General features: G+C 37.8%; 1 protein-coding gene across 20 annotated transcripts in view; it reads left to right on the forward strand.

The window, feature by feature from the left end:
• shep (alan shepard) overlaps positions 1-20,661 on the forward strand; it is a 145,086-nt gene that overhangs the window by 103,786 nt on the left and 20,639 nt on the right. The window contains exon 1 of one of the 20 annotated variants that reach the window (XM_036815550.3): positions 10,867-11,576. The exons of the other annotated variants lie outside the window; for them this stretch is intronic. The gene's annotated coding sequence lies outside the window, so the exon portion shown is untranslated. Of the gene's footprint in view, positions 1-10,866; positions 11,577-20,661 lie in introns of those variants that run through there. 20 annotated transcript variants of the gene reach the window in all.

The following is a 20,661-nucleotide window of genomic DNA, read 5'->3' on the forward strand; positions in this document are numbered from 1 at the left end:
GGCTTCATTAATATTCCATGACTTTTGCGTGGGATTCGCTTATTTTGCTATTCTCTTGTTTGCTCCTCATCTATTCCTAGGCTTTGGCAAAGTTTTTGGGGTTTTTGTATATTGTTTTCTTTCTTTTTTTTGTTTGTGGCAGCTTGTGTGCGCCATGAATTGTTAATATTTATGTGTGACACTATCAATCATCAATCTCTGTCTATGAATTTGTGGCCTGCTGCTGCCAGTGGCACAGCCTATCCATCAATATTTGCATTTCTATCTATGTGGACTGGAGAACTTCAACGAATTTTACACGTTTCTTGCTCATTTTTTTTTGTTCTGATCCCAAATTGGAGCAAGTTGTGGTCTTCCCACATCGAAATGCTTTTGCTTGTCGCTTTTGTTTTCGGATTTTTGCGGCCAGAGATTTTGTGGGGGGTTATTTTGTTTTTTTGACAAATTGTTGGATTTTTGCCAGGAGCAGGAGTGTTATAAATGAACCGAACAGCAATTCTTGAGATATGCCAATTATGTTGAAGCAAAGTCAAAAAGATTGTTATCAATAGATGGATGGATTGCAAGTGATTGGAAAAATATATGGGGTGAGAATAAAGGGGAAAAATATATTATTCATGTGAGGAAATTGGGTAAGCAAGCTGAATAAATTGGTATGACACCCCTAAAATCATACGTATCATATATTTTGATATGGCATTTTCTCCACTATTAATCTTTAAAAAAAAACCCAATAGATTTGCATTATAATCTGTTGACTAACACTGGAAAACTTATAAGACTTTTTATCGTTCTTTTTCATTTAAATCCAAAGTACAGCCACACTATTTTTTTTTACTCAGAAAACTTCTTTATTTAGTGATAATACAACCCACCTCAAACTTTCACGGAATTCGCACGAGATTAAACCAATAATTTCTTGGCTAACAAGGGTAAGCCTGTGAAAAGACGCCGCTCAAAGTTCAATTCGATTTAAAAACTTGGTTAAAACTTGTCACTTAGAGCTTACTTGATTTGGGTGTGTTGAAAGGTTTTTAAAACTCTTTTGGGATTTCAGTGATAATAATGTCAAAGGCTCTTCAATATGATCCCTTTTGTTTCCAACCAATTGTTATCATTCATCGGCGCTCACCTTTTACTTATTCCTCGCTTTTTCTCTGTCTTTTTTTTTTGCAGGTAAGTTTCAAAAGAATTTTTATGAGGTAAACAACAGAAAAAAAAAGAAATGTAAAAAAGCTAAGAAAGAGGTAAGTTGGGGGACTTAAAAACCCCCGTTGGGGATAGGCCTCCGCCACTTGTTCCCTTTTGTCCTGCTGCAATTTGCTGTTTAATTATTCAACGAGGATTTGTATCCTTTAACTATAGTGGGTAGGTAATACTCCACCACTCTTTTGCTCCCCTATTTTTTTTTTTGCAAAGCCAAAAGTTAAAGTCCCGCCCAGCAGAACCAAAAAGTGGGCGGCAAGGGGGTAGACAAAGCTCAAATCACTTTGTTTGCCCTGCACTTAGGCCACGCTGCCACACGGCTATAATCGGCTCAAAGTTAACTAACACACAGCAAAAAAAAAAGGAGAAAAAAAAACGAGAAGAGACGAGGAAAATGCTTCCGCCCACTGTTTCCCACCCACTTGTCGCACATTTTAATTGGCAATTTGGTGGAGGCTGTCAGCAGGAGATGAAGGAGGGGCTGGCAGGATCAGTGGAAGGACCCCGAGAAAAAAGGGACGGGCAGAAGAAGGAGCAGCAGGAGCAGCTCCTGTGTAACACAATAAGCCGCGACATGTCCCAGAACCTCCTTTCCACGGGACATGTGAGCATAAACAAACAGTTTACGCCCCACCACCCACCCACCCACCAGTTTTCCACCCAAAAAACCCCACCCTCCCGTGCTGGGTAAAGCGAAAATTGACACTTTTAACAAGTCGAAGGAAAAAAATGTCGCCTGTCGAGAGTTTAACCCGAAAAAAAAGGCAGCAAAAAATTGGCAAAGGAAAAGAGGAGGAAAGCTTCAATGGGGGAAAAATGGCGGGTGGAAAAACCAACCCATTTTCGGGAAGATGAAAGCCAAGTGACAGCAGGGGGGGTAGCCGGAAAAGTAGAGGAAAATGGGCGGAAGGCGGCTGATACTGTGTGATTCGTTAAGTGGCATTCCCGTTAGTCAAAAGGCCAAAGCCCCTGCTATAAGGCCCAATCTCAATCCCCCCCACATTGCACACCCTCAACCAGTTTCCCTCATGGACATGGCCAATTTACGCGTTGATAAACTTTTTTGTTCCTTGTCGTCGACGGTGTTGCTGTTGTTGTGCTCTGAGGCTTGTTTAGAAATTAGAAAAGTTGGAACAACAGGCGGTACAACAAATAATGTCAATAATTTTAAAAGACAACCCACACACACAAGCACTCTCCCACTCTTTTGAAATTCCTTATTTTTATTGGATTTCCCCTAAGAATGTTTGGGATTGGGTTGCGTAGCTTTGAAATGGAAAAGTTTTTATTCGACAAGCAGAATTTTGCTATTCTATAAATAAATATTTATTTAAAAACTTGTGAATTCGATGATGCTGGTTTAAGAAGAGGTTAGGCTTGGTATTTGTAGAGTTAAATAATGGCAAACATAACATATTATTAAAGGTATATGATAAGAAAACAATAATTCACATAAAGTTAATAAGATATAAGATACTCTTAGGTATTTAAAAGCAACATAATTTTTTAGAATCCAAAACAAAGTTTTATAAGTCTATTTAAATGCATACCCTAACCATACTTTTTTTATGAGGGTTCTTAGTAAAAAGCTTCTCCCCGACATTGTCTCATATTTTATTTCACTAATTGTAGTGAAATTTAATCATAGTGGTATGCAATTTTTTTTGTAAGACGACCCACGCAAAGTGGTTTTAGGTGAAATGTGTACGACGAACACAAGAAGAATGTCATTAGCGGAGTCACGTGGGTGGTTGAGATATTCGCAGAGGGGGTGGTGCGGCATCTATGGCGCTATGTGTGGTTCGTATAGGGGGTGTCTAGTAGCGGGTCTTTCGGTCACCCAACGGATGTTCATAAATCACTTCTTCCCGTTGCCGCTGCTGCTTCTGTTGCGCTTTTAATGTTTGCTCTGTGATCAAATTCAGATTTGCTGTCAACCGAAACTGGGCTCCATAACAGTCCTCTTCGCCGCACTTTTTACCACCCCCAACCCAAAATCACACCCACACACCTCCTCAAGTTACACACACTGGCACACCCCGTATCGGTGACCCTACACACGGAAAAATTACTAATTTGACTGAATCTTTAACCTAATCCAATTGATAGAAAATAACATTAATATAATTATCGATATTTATCGATATTATTCCCAAAAAACATTTTGAATTCTTTAGAGATTTCGATACTGGAAACTAAAGATCCGTTTTAAAAAACACCTTACTTTTGACTATAAACGTTTTTCATTCCCGATTACAATACTCCTAAATTCATGTTACATCTATAAATAGTTCTCGATTTCCTAACCCATGAATTGATATGATAGGAAATATAAGAGTTTCTATCGAACTGTCCACCAATCAGTGTGATTTTTTTCCTGTATGGAAAATCTGATATAAGAAGTGGGTGTGGAAATGGGTATATCGGTTTACATTGAATTACGCTTGACTGATGACTGCCGTTTCGGATCCTTCCTTGCCTCTCTTTTCCTCCTGCGAGGTCCTCGTGTCCAGTGGAAGTCATGTAACGATTGCCCCCTCCCCTTTGCTCCACACACCCTCTCGCTTTGGGGCACACTTAATGTTCATTAAATTTATGAAAATTTCAGCAATGATTTATGATTCTTTTGGGTGCAGTTCTCTTCCCCATTTTCCCTCCCTTTCTGTCTGATGGAGAATCGTTTTAATGAGCTTTGAAGTCGATGTGAGCTCGATTTAATGGCTTTTCTAGGGATTTTTTTTTATTTTTTCTGACTGTCGGTTTGGGTAGATAAAAGCGTCTCTTGATTGAATTAGTTAGAGGGGATTTTAATATCATGTGTGGAAAGATACAAGCATTTTCCTTGGTGCTAACATGGATTTTCTTATTAAGGATTCAAATTATATTCACTTTGTGTGAATTTAAACCTATTATAACAGACATTTTGAGCATAAATTCCATCTGTTGTGTGCTCTAATATTCTGGAGCATATTGTATTGACTTCCGTCCATCAACTGTTCTCACCCCATTAGGGTTCATCTGGGTACCCATTCCCCGAAAGATAACTCCCTTAACGGTGGGTTGAGCACGCACCAAATTAACCTGAACATTGAATGCTCTCTACTTGGAACACTCAAACCATTAAGATATCAATTTTATGCATGCCCACAGTTCCAGACTCGGACAAATCCTCGGCTCAGTTGCCCAATTTTGCTCATACATAGAGAAATTATATATTACCGATTACATACAATTTATGGTGTGGTCTCGGGGATGAGAAGTATATGTGGGGTTTTTGGGGGTAACTGTCTAATTTAGTCCGAGACATGACTTCAAATGTCAACCAATTGTTGGCCCCTCACACTCCATCCACCAGTTAATGTCCATTATGGATGGATGTCCATTAATGTTCATGTTTTCATGGTTATGTTTGGCACTAAAATGGGCAACAACACGCACATACGCACATACAGCAGGATATCATACACACATGTGCAGCTGTGAGAAGCAATTCCCTGGTTATGGTTATCGTGTTTAAGTTAGTGAATATCACCTAAATATATTATAGGGATTTAAAATCATTTAAAACGTGTCTAAAAGTATGCTTTGAAAAACGTCGTTTAGACTCAGTGCTCAAAATATAATGTAGCATACTTCTCGACTGATTTCTGAAGTATCTTCGTAAAATCCTTGAATCCTTTAAAAACCTTCAACGATGCTTTCTTGATGTATTATTCAACCTTTTACTGTAAATACTTTGCTGTAACTACATACCTAAACTAATTTCCATCTCTCGCATAACCTTGAAATTGTTGGCCACACTAACCAGCTTAAACCCCTAGATTTTCTCACATTTCAGTGGGTTCTAATCCCCCTTTGGGGTGGAGACTTCCCCCCTCAACAGCGGATGCACTTAATGCAATTCCGTTTATTTCTTAGTAATTCAGGTTTTTTATTCACATTTTACACTTTAACGTCACTAGCTAACTCCCCCTCTGACATTTTGGGGCGTAGTCTTGAGGAGATTCTAAGAGGGATTATGAAATGGAATTTTGTGGAGACTGTGCTCTTAAACTAAGGAGTACGCCACTGCTCTCATTTTAGCTATGTGGAATTTTCTGCTTTGCATATTTCTCCGTGACTTGCCAAGGGTTCCTCCTCATTTTTTGTGCTGGAAAATTTTCGCCTAGAGTTGGGATAATGAGATTATGATGGATACATTCCTGCTCGGCTCCGTCTTAAGGTGGCTTAGTGCTTTTGTGAGGGTTGTAGGAGGGTTTGGTGGAAAAGGGCAGGGGCTTTGAGAAAAGCCGGCTGGAAAAGCCTTTCGGATTGCCTGCTTAATGGCCAGTATTACCGCAGGATTTTCTTAAGCAAATTCAAAGTTCACAAAGTCAGCGTCAAGGCTAAACTTCCGCATTTTTTTTTCAATCCCGCCAACCCTTTGCTACTTTATCTCATTGTCAACGCCTACAATTTGCTCCGTAACTTCCCAATAATTGCGGTAAATCTGTTTACCCGCGGTGTGTTTATCTAATGTTCGCTGCTATCACTTATTTCCTAAAAATAAACCCAACGCAAACAAAAATCCATAATCGATAAGAACGCCCACAAAAAACTAACTTGTTGCACATACTCATTCGATAACTTTTGTTATATTTTCTGGGAAAAGGGCTTTCGGGTAGTTCACAAAGTCGTTATTAGATGATAAGAGATTTCGTAAATATAATTATGGGAAGTCCACAAAAATCTCTAGAGACTTGTTCTTGAGTTATATGAAATTCGATAGGAATATTGGTCCCTCAGGCCCACATCGATTGATGTTAAAACTTATTCGAAAAGCTAACGATAAGTTAAGATTAGTATACATAATACATTAAAAACTACTCCATTTGTCCCACAGTAAACATACAAAAATCGCATATAATGGGAAATGAGAAGAATGTGTACTGATAAGTATTGCTTCATAAATACGAGCTTGGTCATTAACGTTAAAGCTTTTATCGAGAACTTCCACCAACCTACACACGGTCTCTTCCCATCCGTAATATCCCATACCATCCACAACTCTCATTTTTTCGCACATGTTTACTTATTTATTTGGATACACATTTATATTTATTTCCTGCTGCGATAATTTTTGTGTCGCTGCTGCGGCGTTGACAACAAAAATTGCCAGCGATTGACAGGCGACATGCAATAAAAATGTTTGCCCAACACAGCCGAGGTTAAGATAATAGTCCTGGAAACTCTGTTTGTTGTTGGCTATATTCTTGCATCCTCAAAATTCACAAATCCTGGTATACAAGTACAAGTACTAGTTTTGTGGCGGTTCTAATATTTTTATTTCAAAAACAAACATATTATTTTTAATCAGTTGGGTTCCACTTCAGATCAATTCCTTATCACATAATGTTCCCGTATACCAAGAACTTTCCATATCCCTTAAATATTAACAAACATTTATTGTATTTTATGAATATGTACCATATGTTTTGGTTCATAAAAGGTTGATTTTGTAATGATTAGTGGTGCGGGTAAATGGAGTGGGAAGCCCTAAATTATCTTAAATGGAATGGGATTTCCCGAAACATCTTAAATGAAAAGGGAGTAACATCCATTTGGAACCAATGCATATAATTTCTAATCAACATATTGTTTCCATATACCAAAAGACTCCTCATTTGGCTTCATTATTGCCAATAATTTCAACTTGTTTATGGGTCATATACCATTATTTTTACCACCGCTATATGGCTGTTTTAGTGTGTGTTAGTGGGTGATGTGGATTCTGTGGGGTTGGTGATGGTTCTAGGTGGCGCTTTTGGGTGGGGGTGGACTTTGTGGTTTAGTGTTTAGTCAGTTCTGGATGGTCAATCGGTCAGTCAAAGGCAGAAGTGCCGCAAATTGATGAGTCGTTGATGCTGCTGCTGACGCCTCAGTCGCTGTCTCTGCCGATGCCGGCAGCTCTGCCAGCGCAGCGGTCGACGTCACCAGCAGTGTTTACTGGCAAGAAAGTAGAGAAAGAAAATGAGAGAAATGTGGAGTGAAAGGGAGGCAGTGAAAGAGGGCCCAAAAGTAGTTGTACTGATAAGAAAAACGAACGTTCATATGATGAATAAACCAAAACCGCGAGGAGGCAAGAGAAAGAAGTGGAGGAAAAAATAATGAGCATTTAATTTCTTGACGACCTGCAAGCAAATGTTAATGAAAATGGTATGAAATGAGGCAAAAGAAGTAAGTGCACGCCAATGGAAGGGCACTGAAACAATTTTGCAGTCTTCATGGGACAAAATGTCTGAAAATGAATTAACAGAATGATTTCCAAATAGACTTATTTGGTCACTACTTTTTTATTAAAGATAAATTTCTTTAAAATCCCGTTTAAATTTGACTAGAAATAAAATGTTGCAGTATCATAATCTAAGATACATACATACCTACAAATGTATAATTTGATCTAAAACATATATCTTCAAAAATTAGTTTAAAAAGAAAATGTTAAAAGATCATGTTAAACTATAAATATTAGTTCAATAGGGTCTAAACCTAAAAAATATAAACGTAGGGTTCAATACCAACTCATAGTTTAACATATTAAAAATGTATTTTCTTATTAGAACTCATCTTTATGTACACATTTTAGTTCCTTAACATTGTTTAGTGTTCTTAAATAATTTTATTTTTCTTACAGTGTATTATCAAACAAGATGTGATAAAATGAGAGAATAGCAATGTCAATGAGAATGGGATTCAGAATGGGAAACGGAGATGGCAAATGGGAAATGGGAGGTAAAGGATGGGGGTAAAAGTTGGTCCGAAGGAAAACTAGAAACCCACGAGCAACAGTCCAATAACAAAAAAAAACTTGGAGTCCAACTCGCATAACAGTTGAACAAACAGTAAATGCTATTAGACCAAGAAGAAGAAGCAGCAGCAACAGAAGATGCTGCCTGCGTCACTGGCAAGAGGAAGAGGGAGAGAGAGATAGGGGGAGGATGCCTCTGCCGGCGTCGCTGCTATTACTGTAATCGCGACGCCGCTGATAATGTATTTAATATAAACAATAGCGGTCAGGAAAGTAGTGCTAAATGAAAAAATATAATTAAACAAAAGAATTTCACACAATATTGTCTCTATAAGATAAAATTCCTTAAGTCGAGTTTTACTAATAAAACATTTTAAGGTATTTAGTTAAACTGTTATTGCATTTTAACACCACTTCTAGTAAACATAAAATCGATTACCCTGTGTTAAACGTTTTTTATACATTCTTAACAAGGAATAATGGTTATTGGCGAGTAAAAAAATACTGATTTTAGTTTTGTGGCTCACATTTCTATTGTTCTATTATTATGCCCGCAGGTGTGTGTACCTATCCCATGTGTATTTTTTTTTTGCCTCATTCACACCCCGCTGCTTCCACGTTGACGTTGACGTCGACTGCGAGACGTAGACCAGCATGAAAATGCAGGAGGGAACGAAGAGGGGGAGGGGAGATGCCGCAAGCCGATAAAAAAGGCAGGCAAAGTCGCAATTTTCCCCAACACACACACGCACACACACATGAGTGTGTGGTGGTGCCTTTTCCATATGGGCGCATTTATACGCGTTCGTTTTCAATTGAAAATTCCCCCCCCGGCCATCGCCCTCTCGCTCTATAATATTGTTTCTCTCTCTGTTTCGTTTGTTTTGCTATTATCATGGTTGTTCCCTCATCTTCTTGACGTTCCTCCCCCCTCCCCTCCCCTCCCTTCCTCTTAACCCACATACTAGATTTTCTTTTTTGCCAACGCATTTTGCTTTTTATCAGCTGATATTCGCACTCCCCGCACAGCTGTCCCCCCTTCCTAACGCGAATAAAATGTAAGCCATAAAATTGCTATCCTCCATTGAAATTGCTTTCTTCAACTCGTTTCTTTTGTCTCACTGGGATTTTTGCATTTCTTTATCAAAGACTTTTGCTTGATTTGATCCTTTGTCTAACGTAATACCATAAATTCTGGTAATAAGAAATGGTATTACAATAATGATTCAGGGGAAACATGAATTTCTAAACGGTTTATAGACGAATCCGGTTTTATAAAGCCGAATGTTCCCCATATAAAAAAAAAACATGTGTATATAACTTTTTTTTATTATTTTTCTTAGAACATCATAACAGATCCGGTCACTCGTAATTACCCTTGAGGAAATTCCGCCCCCTTGTTCTCTTCCACTTTATCAATTAAGTAATTGTCAATCAATCAGTAGAGGCATTCTCAAAAAGTCAAAGATTCATTCGCGGTGAGTTATGGGCAATTCCAGTATGAACATCCATCTATAAACTGGTTTCTCTAGACTTCGTGAGTGAGCAAAAAAAAAAAACATTGTTAAATTTCTCACTATTACAAAAAGTGGGTTAGCCAAAAGTTCAAAACAAACAAGGGGATTGGGAATTCTTTCAGCTTAAACCACTAATTTTTAACATTTTTATACGTCTTTTCGAAACACTTTAAAGTTGTAGCTCTGTAATAAATTGTGGAAAATGAGTGATTCAAGGCAGACAGGTGGCCATGATAATATTTTTTAATGTTTATTTGTGGTGCGATGGTGCCAATTTAATAGTTTTTCACTCATCGCCTGTGTGTTTGTTTGTTCCCCCGTTTTATGATTTATTTTTACGAGCGGCAAACAAAACAACAATCGGTCCAAAAGCCGCCAAAAAATGAGAAGGTGAAAGAAATGAACGACCAGCAGCTCATCAGCTGGTGGTTTTTGGGGGTGGTGGAAAATTCGGGAGCGGGCTCATAGAAGACTGTGGATGAATGACAGCAGCAACGTTTAAAATTTGTTTCTCACGGTGCCGCCAAGCCAAAAAAAAAACCACTTGTTAAAAACTACTTATATGAACAGTAGATAATCGATAAGTCAACTTTTTATAATAATAATAATACAAAAATATTTTTGCAATCATTAAAAAAAATTGATTCCAATGAAATATCCCACTATAAAGTGTTCATTATTTGTAATATCTCAAAACTTTAATTACCACTGTACTTGGCTAACATATTTTTTTAGCAAACTAATTAATTATGCGAAAAAGAAGGGAAAAGAGAGATAACAAAATTGGCAAAACGAGTACGAGAGCAAAACGCGTTTGCCGAATGATGAATTAAGTAATATTTTTTGCGCCAACTGAGATTTCTGCTCCACTGTGCGAATTTTTGGTGTGTTTATTCTGCTTCTTCTCGGCGTTTTTTTGGGTGGTGGCGCTTTGCGACGTCAGCAGCGGCGTCGGCAGAGGCAGCACTGACTCAGACGTTGACGTCAACAGCCGTTCTTTCTCTCTCTCTCTCTCTATCACTTGTGTTTTATGCACTCTCTCTTTTTTGGTGAAAAATACACCCCCGCCGCATACGAAATTTATTTTTCCGGTAAACTAGGGGTTTGGGTGGGAAAGAGTGTGAGAGAGAGAGAGGGAGAGTGGAGTTCCGCTTGCCGGCGCTTTTCTACAACTATTTGCCATTGCCGCTCTCTTTGCTCTTCCCGCATTCATTCGTTCATTCATTCATTAGGCACTCTCTCGCTCGCTCGCTCCCGCTCTCTTTGCGCATGCCCGCTGCTGCGCTGCCAGCGCCGCTGCCGCCGTCGACGTCGCGTTGTTTGAATTCCGCTTTCAGCTCGGTTCACAGTTTGATTTTAATTTTTGTCGCGGTTAGTTCGCAGTTTGCCGTTCGCTGAGCGCGAAGTTTGTCCAGTTCTCCATTCTCCAGTAAAAAGAAAAGAGACTCTCTCCTCCCACTTACTTCCTCCCGACGATTTTGAGATCAGCTGCTCTCGCAACAACAACAACAACTATAACTGTAGTTACCGTCTCTTTTGCATCGTTCGTTTCGTGTGTTTCGCCAAGTGATTGTGTTTGTGAGTGTGTGCGTAAGCTTTAAGCTGACGAACAAAACCCAAAACGAAACAAGAAAATAAATATAAATTATAGCAAAAATATTAAATTATAACCAGAAAGAGAGCCATAGCGCATACGTGTCTACCTCTGCCTATATGTGTGTTTGTGCGTGTGCCTAAAAATATATATATAAATAGCAATAGAAAGTTATTAAAGCGTTGGCAAAAAAATAAAAAACAACAACAAAAAAGCCAACGAACAGCGAGAGGGAGCGGAGAACAAAATAGTTAAAGCCAACGTCAACGTCGCTGCCGACGTCGCTGCCAGCGTCGCACTTGAAAACGTCGCAAAAGTTTGTAAACACGCCAGTGTGTGTGTGCGTGTGTGTTTTTGCCGGTGAGCCAGTGTGCGTGTGCCTAGAAAAAGTGAAGAAGAAGAGGAAGACGACGAACCAGAAGAAGAAGAGGGAAGCAGAAGAAGAAGCAGCAAAAGAAGCCGACAGCAAAAAGTAAATAAAACCAAATTGCCCCAGGCAAAATAATATTAAATTAGGCACATACTCAAATTAATAACAAAAAGAAGAAAGGAAAAAGAATAATGCGCCCACACACACGCCAAATTTGCCATAAAGTTCAATGTCTGTTTGTTTGCTCGAGAATTTTAAATACAATTTTTCGGTTTCCCTTCTCATTTCTCTCTTCTTTTTGTGGCGTGTATAATTAAATAAGTTTGTTGTGTGTGTGCGCCAAGATTTTTGTAGAATTTTTTTGCTAGCGATTAAGTGTTAGCCAATTTTTTTCTCTCCTATTTTTGCAAAAAACAGTCATAAAAAACCAAATGAAGTGACAAATGCCAAAAGTCAAGATAAAGTTTACTAAGCCAAAAAGAGAGGCAGAGAGTTTAAAATCAGCTGATTTCGCTTTCCATGGGGAATTTCCCGTTAGAATTCCAAGAATTGCTCATTGTTTGTTTTTGTTTAGTTTTCTATTGTGACGTATTCATAATTACTGAGAAAAAATATGCTTCGTAATGGATATTGTTGTATTTTTCCATATTTTAGAATAACTGATTTGATTTTTTTTTAGTAAAAGGTTGATAATCTGTAATCTTTTTGGCTAATCTCTATTGTCATTAAAACTAATTGAGCCTTTATCTGGCGCTTTTAATCTATTCTAAACATAAATTGTCTAAATATAAAGTTGTCATGTGGCTGTAAATTATAAAATTCATCGAAAATTTGTTATCCTTTACGAATACTTCTGTAAAATGAAATTTCCCTGTAAGAAACATCTGACATATTGCAACAGATTTCCCAACAAAAGTATATAAATGTATACATAGCGTTTTTCTTGATTTTCTGTGCAATTTGTTAGCGCTTATCGAATAAAGTAGCGCTGCCTTTGAATTAGTCAGCCCTCGAATCATTTGATTCAGATTGCTGTGAGTACATTTGTACATTTGTTTGTGTATGAACTGGTAGTGCCATGCACGATTGTCTACACTGCAATCGTGGTTCACACTTTAATTATGCACAGAAAAAAAACTTAATTTCTTTAAGCTCATCAATTATTGTAATATAACTTGGATCTTTTTAAGGAAATTCATTTTTAAAGACCTATAAAAAGTGTTCTTTAATTATTACAATGATTTTCCAAAAAAATATGTTCTAAAAATAATTTACAAAGGTAATTTTTTGGAAAAACAATTTTAAACCAAAGAATATTCATAATTTTGTAACAAAAGTAAAAAGTTTTTAAATTTTTTTTAAATGTTTTAGATAAAAAAATTTGTTTTTTTTTGGTCAGTGTAATTTTGCCCCATTCAAAAGAATACTTTCCGATATGAAAGCGACGAGCCAACGACTGATTAAGTCTGCCGACCGGCCCCTCCCCCCTTCGGCACCCCCCCTCCGCCCCCTTGCCACGCCTTAAGGTCGAAGTGCCGGTTGAGCTTGTGAAGTCCAAGGTTAAGCCTTTATTTTGGCTGATTGCAATGGTAGTTGTGTTTGGTTGTGCGATAAAGAGGGCAACTTTATTTTTGGCATTTTTCGGTGGCTTTTGTTTGTGCAGCACCCCTTTGGTGCTTTGTCTAACCGAAAAAAGGAAGAGGAAAAGGAAGAGGAAGAGGAGAATAAAGAAGGCAAACTGAGACATGAAAACAACCCTTGAAAATGGGCAACAATGAAATTTCTTAACAGCTTCAAGGAACTTTCCCTGCGAACAAGTTGCAGTCATTGCACCCTTCTTCTTCTTCTCTATATATCGCGTATCCTTTTCTCTTTCTCTCTCTCTGTCTCTGTCTCTGTCTTTTCTTTTCTTCTCTTCTCTGCCCACGCCCCAAAAACAAGGCGAGCAGACAACATCGTTAACCTGGCCCTGGGCCTTAGGGGATTATTTCGCCACCCGCAGCCCAACACCCCCAAAAAGAAAACCTCACTTTGTTCTTTGTTTTATTTCTGTAACAAAGTAAAAGTTGTAAAAAAATAAGGAAGGCAGCAAATAATAAGAGGGAATAAGAAAAAGCAAAGATGCTGAACGTGAGCGGAGAACTGTGAACTCTCACCTCGGCACATGTCCTTAAACAGCTGAAGCATCCTCCCTTGTGACCCCATCACCCAACCACCCACTTAGGATAACACTGAGATAAATATAATTCTGAAGTGGTGATACTTCTAGGTTCTACGTTCTATAAGGTCAATTGTTATGGTATTATACATACATGTTTTAGAAGGGTTTTCTAAACCTTATATCTTATCTTGCATTATTATAAATGTTTCCATGTAATGTTTATGATACATCTTATCCATCTCATGATAGTAAATATAAGGTCTACAAGGTCCATTTTGATAGGATTATACCTGTCTTTGAAGGGTTCTATAAACCGAATATTTTGTTCTATATTGCATTAATATAGATGTTTCTATGTAAGGTTTATGATGCAACTTATCCATTACATGATACTAGACCCAACCAACCACTCAGGCTAACACTGCGATAAATATAGAACTGAAGTATTACTTGTTGAGGTTCTATAAGGTCCATTTTGAAGGGATTGTACTTGACCTAAAAGTGTTTTTTAAGCATAATTAACATATAGATATTTCCACGTAAGGTTTATGATACAACTTATAAATCACATGATAATAAAATCCACTTAAACGTTTTTTTTTTTTGAAAATTTTTGAATTAATATAGAGTATATTAATAGTATTAGAAAATACCAGAATTTCTTTAAGTGCCTCTTTGCAGCCTGCTCATCTTTATCTTTTAAGAATTTTCGGGGTTTTCCTCTGCTTTGGCCTGGCTCATCTGTTTTATGTCTTTTTGGCCGCAGCGTTTTTTATGGTTTGTTGGCAATTTCAGGATTTACATATTCCCTTTTGCTTGCCTACTACCTCCCTTGCTCCCTGCTTTATCCACCACCGCTCCACACTTGTATTCGCTTTGCTTTGCACTTATCGCGGTGTTGACTTCCTGGCCCAAAGGAAAAGAGGAGTGAAATTGGACAGAACAATTTGTTAGTCAAGTTGCTACTTTTTCGCGGGGGTTGCTAAGCGTTTTTTTTTTGGGTTTTCGGTTTTGTTGTGCCTGTGTGTGTGTGTGGGTTGGTGTGAACTTTTGTACGTGCTCAAAAATGCAAATCCAACGAAATAAAACGCAGCAATAATAATAGCAGAATAACACAAAAGAAAATGTAAATACAAATACATGGGCGACAGGCGTAAAAAATGGACAAATAATGTATAAAAAACGCATAAAATATATGGAAATAAAATACAGGCAAAACAAGCCATGGGAACAGAACAAGATGAAAAATGCAAAAAACCATTTCCTAAATTTTCCATTTGATAAAAGAACCCACATATTTATGAGAAATACTAGAGATGGCATACTGACCATTTGATCTTAACTCTCCTCTTCTTTGAAACCAAATATTTTACATTAAAATAAAAAGCCATTTAGATAAAATATCAAATTTTAGCACTTTGTGCGTCATAAAAGGCTCTTTGGCTATTCCCACCACGAAAAAAGTCTCGAATGACCATCAAGTTTAAAGTTTCCTTTTCATTGGAAATTCACTTGGCATTTGCGATAGCAAAAAATTGCGTTTTTCCCCTTTTTAAAAAGTTGTAGTTCCCAGAACAAACAGAAACCATTTTTTATAATCTAATAAACATCAAATGAATGATGGTGAATTCCTGGAATTTAGAAAAAAATGTATGGAAAATGGAGAGGGAGTTGGGGGTGGCAAAAATAGCCCCCGGCACATTTTCCTCCCCCGATAACAATATCGAGTTTAGTCAGCCCCCGGCGATAACACAAATTGTCCATAAACTGAAATAGAATAAGAAGAAAAAATATTTTTCCTTATCAGTTGTGGAAAAAAGTACAGAAAATATTATGTCAACTGTTTGACAAAACAAGAGCGATAGAAACTATATATGAAAGTACATATATATACCACCGATCAAGTGACGTGACTGCTGATGAAACTTTTTTATAAAAGTGAGTCAACGTCGCGGAATGAATGTGGTTGGGGGTAAAAAGAGTAGGGCGTATGTGATATTATCAGATTGAGAGTGCCTAGTGGGAATACGAGAGGGAGAGTCTTTTCCCCCAGGTTTTAAAGCGAACTACAGATTATGTTAATTTCTTCAAACATTTTAATGATACATGAACTCGGGGCGTGTTAGGTTTTTTTTATGAAAATGACGCATTCATATATGATTTTGGTACCAAATCTTAAACGAAATTTGTGGTCTGATTTAAAGATATAAAAAAACCTAAAATTTGTATTTTATAAATTACTGGTTGAAAATTTGTTATGATATATGTATGTAGAAAAATGTTAATATTGAACTACCGAATCAAGTTCAACTTTTTGATATTTTGTAAAATGTTGGTATTATTTTTAAAAGTGTTTTGAATGTATATTTGGTAGTTTGTATTTATTATTCTGAAATAAAATTAAATAGATAATCCAATAGATCACAATCTCCTAAAATACTATCGTAACATTATGGTTCCTTAAGGCTTCTATTTATCTTATAGATACTTTTTCCCATCTCTATATGTTGCTATCTTTTTTTCCCGGAATCTACCTTTCTCTTTCTGGACTTCCTCTTCTTCCTTCCGGCGCATTTTGCAGCTTCCAAGATGATTGAGTTTTAGTGGTTCGCTTTTGTCTTGGCCACAAAAGTGTTGTCAGGTGCTTTTTATGGTTTTTGTTTTCCTGTCGTTTCTCTTTTAAAGGTCAATTCGCTTGCGCTTTTTTTATTTTTCTTCTTTTTATTGTGTGTGTTTCGATTTTACTTCGTTTGCTTTCGAAGTGAGTCATTTTCAATTCACACAAAAATACAAACACACGCAGCCAGAGGCTTCGGTTTGCTTTAGTTGTTAAAGTTCGTTTATTCCGCGGCTCTTGCTGGCCAGTGTAATTAACGTGGGCGTTTTGTTTGCACTGGGGACACATTTGTCTCGTTCTGAAACTCGCCCTATCTCTGTTTCTCGCCGGCACATGTGGCGTATGAGTGATAAAACATTTTGTGTATTTTCCTCCATTAATCGCTGGCCGAAAAACAGCAACAAGAGAACAGCCACAATCACCTTTAACAGTTGCAACCTGTGCTCTGGTTTTCCAGTTTTCTGGCCTTTCGTGTTGATTTTGTAGAGTGGCCAGGTGGATGTTTGAATTGAATTGGTCGGGAAAAATGGTCAGGAGGTGAGGTAAACGTTGATGATAATGGAAATGGAGCCGTTTCACATTTGGACTAATTGTTAATGGATTGCGTGTGTGTGTGTGGGCATCTGTGTTTGCCCGGTTGTTCGAGTTGGGTCAAAACAATTGCAGGTGCCATGAAATGTGGCATTTAGTTGACATGTTTCTAGGGGAATTCCCTCGAATTTCATTTCTAAAATCATTTTGGGGTTTTTTTAAGTTGTATTTTTCTAATAACTCTTTAAATCCATTATCTAAAATTAATTTATTAAAAAAACCTTTATTATATCTACTACTACTACTACTATATCTAAATCATCAAAATATAATCAATGATAAGCACTAATTCTTTAAAAAATGTATGTTTATTAGAATCTGTTTGCCATAAGTAGTCAAGCCTATCCAACTAAAGCCTACTCCATTTTCCTCGCTTCAATATCTTGCCATTCCATTTGCCCGTTCATTATCCTTGGTCACCCCTTTTTCGCCACCCCTTCTTTTGCCTCCGACCAAACCCCATTGAACAGTTCAATTAGGTTGAAAATCTGTTGGTGGCAGGGGGGCTTTTCACCTCAGTAAATGTTGTTGTCCCTCCTAATTTGCACTAAATGGAGATACAAAGCCTGTCACTTTACCATCCTTTTTGGTACCACACTACTACATAAATCCCTCATTTCAACGTTAGTAGCCTGACCAAAAAACCACTTAGCGAAAGAGAGGGGGATAGTTGGGGAGAAAGAGACAGAGACAGTGAGACAGCCAGCAGAATTTTAGGTTTTGTGCTTGACTTGACTTGCTTTCAGCTAAGTTTTCCTCGTTTTTTGTAGACATATATGGGAAAGCTATATGCTGGGTTGAGGAGGGTTCTTAAAGGGAGGAGGGACACACACTTCTGCACTTCCTGTCTGTCACAGAAAGAGACAAACGGAGGGGTACCGAAAGAGACGGAGGAACACACTCGTCGTACACTCACTTAAGGGGGAGATGTCAAGAAACCGCTTTGCTTTCTTTTTTGTCAGCTTGCAAATTAAATTTAAATACCCGCATAGAGAAAGAGAAGAAGTCTCGTAGAATGTGTGTGCGAGTGAGATGGCGATGGGTTTTTAAGAGGCCACTGTAACTTTTTACTGCACAAAACGTGTTGTCTTTGTCACTTTTCGGGCTGCTATTGTCCATGCTTCTATGGCAGTGTGTGTGATTGACACTTGTGTTTGAGTGTGTGTGTGAGTTTGGAGTGTTCTACCTCCCAAAACCCCCCCCTCGAATACGACCCACACTCCCCTCGGGCATCACCCTCATCCATCTTTTGGAATCGACTCGTGCTCGTGTTTGAGTTAAGTGTTACTTCCGCTACACACGCATTCGTCGAGACTTGATTCATTCATTATTTATGGGAAGAGAGGTGTAATAGAGAATGGGGAGAACAGTAGGTATTCTTCTCTGGGTATAAAAAAACCAGAACCCTAAAATTGATCCTCAGTGAGATATCATATCAATATGATGTTCTATTTGACAATCATCTTATAGATAGGAGTTTGATATATTTATATATTTTATAATGTTTATAAAATTGATGTTATTAGGATTGTAATAAATAACTACCTAGTTTATTTCCGTATCTCAAGCTTTGAAGAACTTGAATTTTTTATAAGTCGGGTTTTAAAGTTCCAGTTTCTAAAGTTCGACTGCACACTCTTCTGTGCTTTTCTCTGTGTAGTTAAAACTGTTGAAGAGTGAGTAGCGAAAAATGAACCGAGTTTTTGTTGCTATATTTCATTGTATCGCCCCGAGCTTAATTCAATTTAAATGCAGCATATTTGTGTTTAATTGGCAGACACGCCGCGAAAAGGGGAATGAAGGTGGTAAAAGGGAGATACTATACGGAATCCCCTATATATAGATATAGTATATGCGCTATCCGTACTTCCCGCTCTGGGTGTCCGAAACCCACTTGACCATTCTTTAACTGCGGCTTCCGATCACGTTCTGCAGCTTTATTTGATTTATTATTTGCAATTGCTTTTACTGGCCGTTCCCTTACAATCCACCCCGACCAAACCCTCTGTTATTCTTTTTGGCACCCACTTTGAGTTTTCTGCACGTTGTCACATAAATTATTTTTTACCCAAGTGCAGAAATACGTTTCAGTCCCCGCCATTCTCTGTGATTAGTGGTCATTGCTAATGTGGCAACGTTGGTAAATATCACGCGCTATATATCATGTAATAACAACCGAACATATATCGTATACTTATAAAAATACTTGAGTTGCATGAGCCAGACGAACAAAGTCTGAAATATGAAAGGTTCTTTTATTATAAACAAGATATAGTGGGTGGCTTAGTGTATGAAAGATTTTGGGGGTTCATCCCTAAAAAGCAATATAAATGGTTTATATTCATAAATAGGAAGGCATTCCATCTATTGATCCTAAAATTTCCTCATATAAAGCTTTATTTTCCTAAATATTTCTGAATCTGACTTAGTGTTATTTAAAACTCTGGTATTTATTACTTTTAACTCTGCCCCCACTTTAATCAGTCGGATACTTTGAATTGAATTACCATTTGATTGACATGCCCAACTAATTTGATCGCATTATGCCTTACGTAGACCACCTGGCATCATCTCTCCTCTCCTTTCCCTTCAATCTTCATTGAGACTGCCAGTTTGCTTTTGCCCAGATGCCAATCAGGCTTTAACCTTTCTGCAGAAATGAGTTTGGTATACAAAATTGACAGGAGCAATTATGAGAGCTGGCCCCCTTAGGCCAATCAGGTGATATTACACCTGGAAATTCCTGTGATGGTCCCTCCTCTTTTTGGTTCAGTGGGCCTATAACTAACTTTACGACAAGTTTTTGTCGCAGCAGCCAGCAACATGCAAATGTCAAATGTACTTGGGTAAACTTGATGAACTTTGACTTTAGATTAGCAATTTACGGCTCTATCATTGATGGGATGGGGAAGTTGGGAGTACTTTTTATACCCCCCAGAAGTGGCTGCATCAGCTGCAGAATTCATCAGCAGCTTCCATTAATATTCCATTTCCTGCTAAAAGCTTCAATTAAAATCTTATTTACTTGCTGCTGTCCAATCCACCTACACAAGAAACAGCAGCAACAGCAACAACAAGTAGAAACTCTGGCTCAATCATACACTCAATTAATGCTAAAATTTATTATGCCAACAGACAATCGCTTTAGAGACCTGGAGACCTTTGGAGAGCAGACTGGACGAGTCTCGTAACCCCACAATATCCCCCCGTCTACCCATTTTCCCTACCAATCTGTCTGGCCAAGTTCTATATACCCTATATATGTATATATACAATTTTGTTGTCCCTTGTTGGACTAATCGCGCTAAAATGCTTTTAGTGTTCCATTTTGGCAATAAATTTCTTGTCCCTCTGAATCTATCCCTCCCTCTCTATTTTTATAGGTCCTCTCTTTCGCCTTTTGTATCGATAAATGTTTATCAGAACTTCGTGTTATCTTTATCAGGTGGGTAAAGCAATGCAATCAGTGCGAATAGTTGAGAAACAACTGGTTCTGTCTGATTATGAATATTAAAACAGCTTTTTTGATGACGCATTTTTTTAGTTCGGTTAAAGCTGGGTAATCGATATGGCCATTCTTATCGTCTAGTGTTCATTTGGTCAATGGGTTATGATTTAATGGCCCTAAACACGCGTAGGATAGAAATGCAAAGTAACGAACCTGGAAATACCCCTAGAATACTGTAATAAAAGGTATTAATACTGTGATAAAAGAGATTATATAGATGGAATTCTTTATTCTAAAAAACCCTAAAGTGGAATGTGATCTATTTTTAAGTGTTTACATTTCATACAGTTAAGTGTTGATAAATCAAAAA

This window comes from Drosophila suzukii, chromosome 3 (genome assembly GCF_043229965.1).
Source record: "Drosophila suzukii chromosome 3, CBGP_Dsuzu_IsoJpt1.0, whole genome shotgun sequence".
NCBI classification, from domain to species: domain Eukaryota; kingdom Metazoa; phylum Arthropoda; class Insecta; order Diptera; family Drosophilidae; genus Drosophila; species Drosophila suzukii.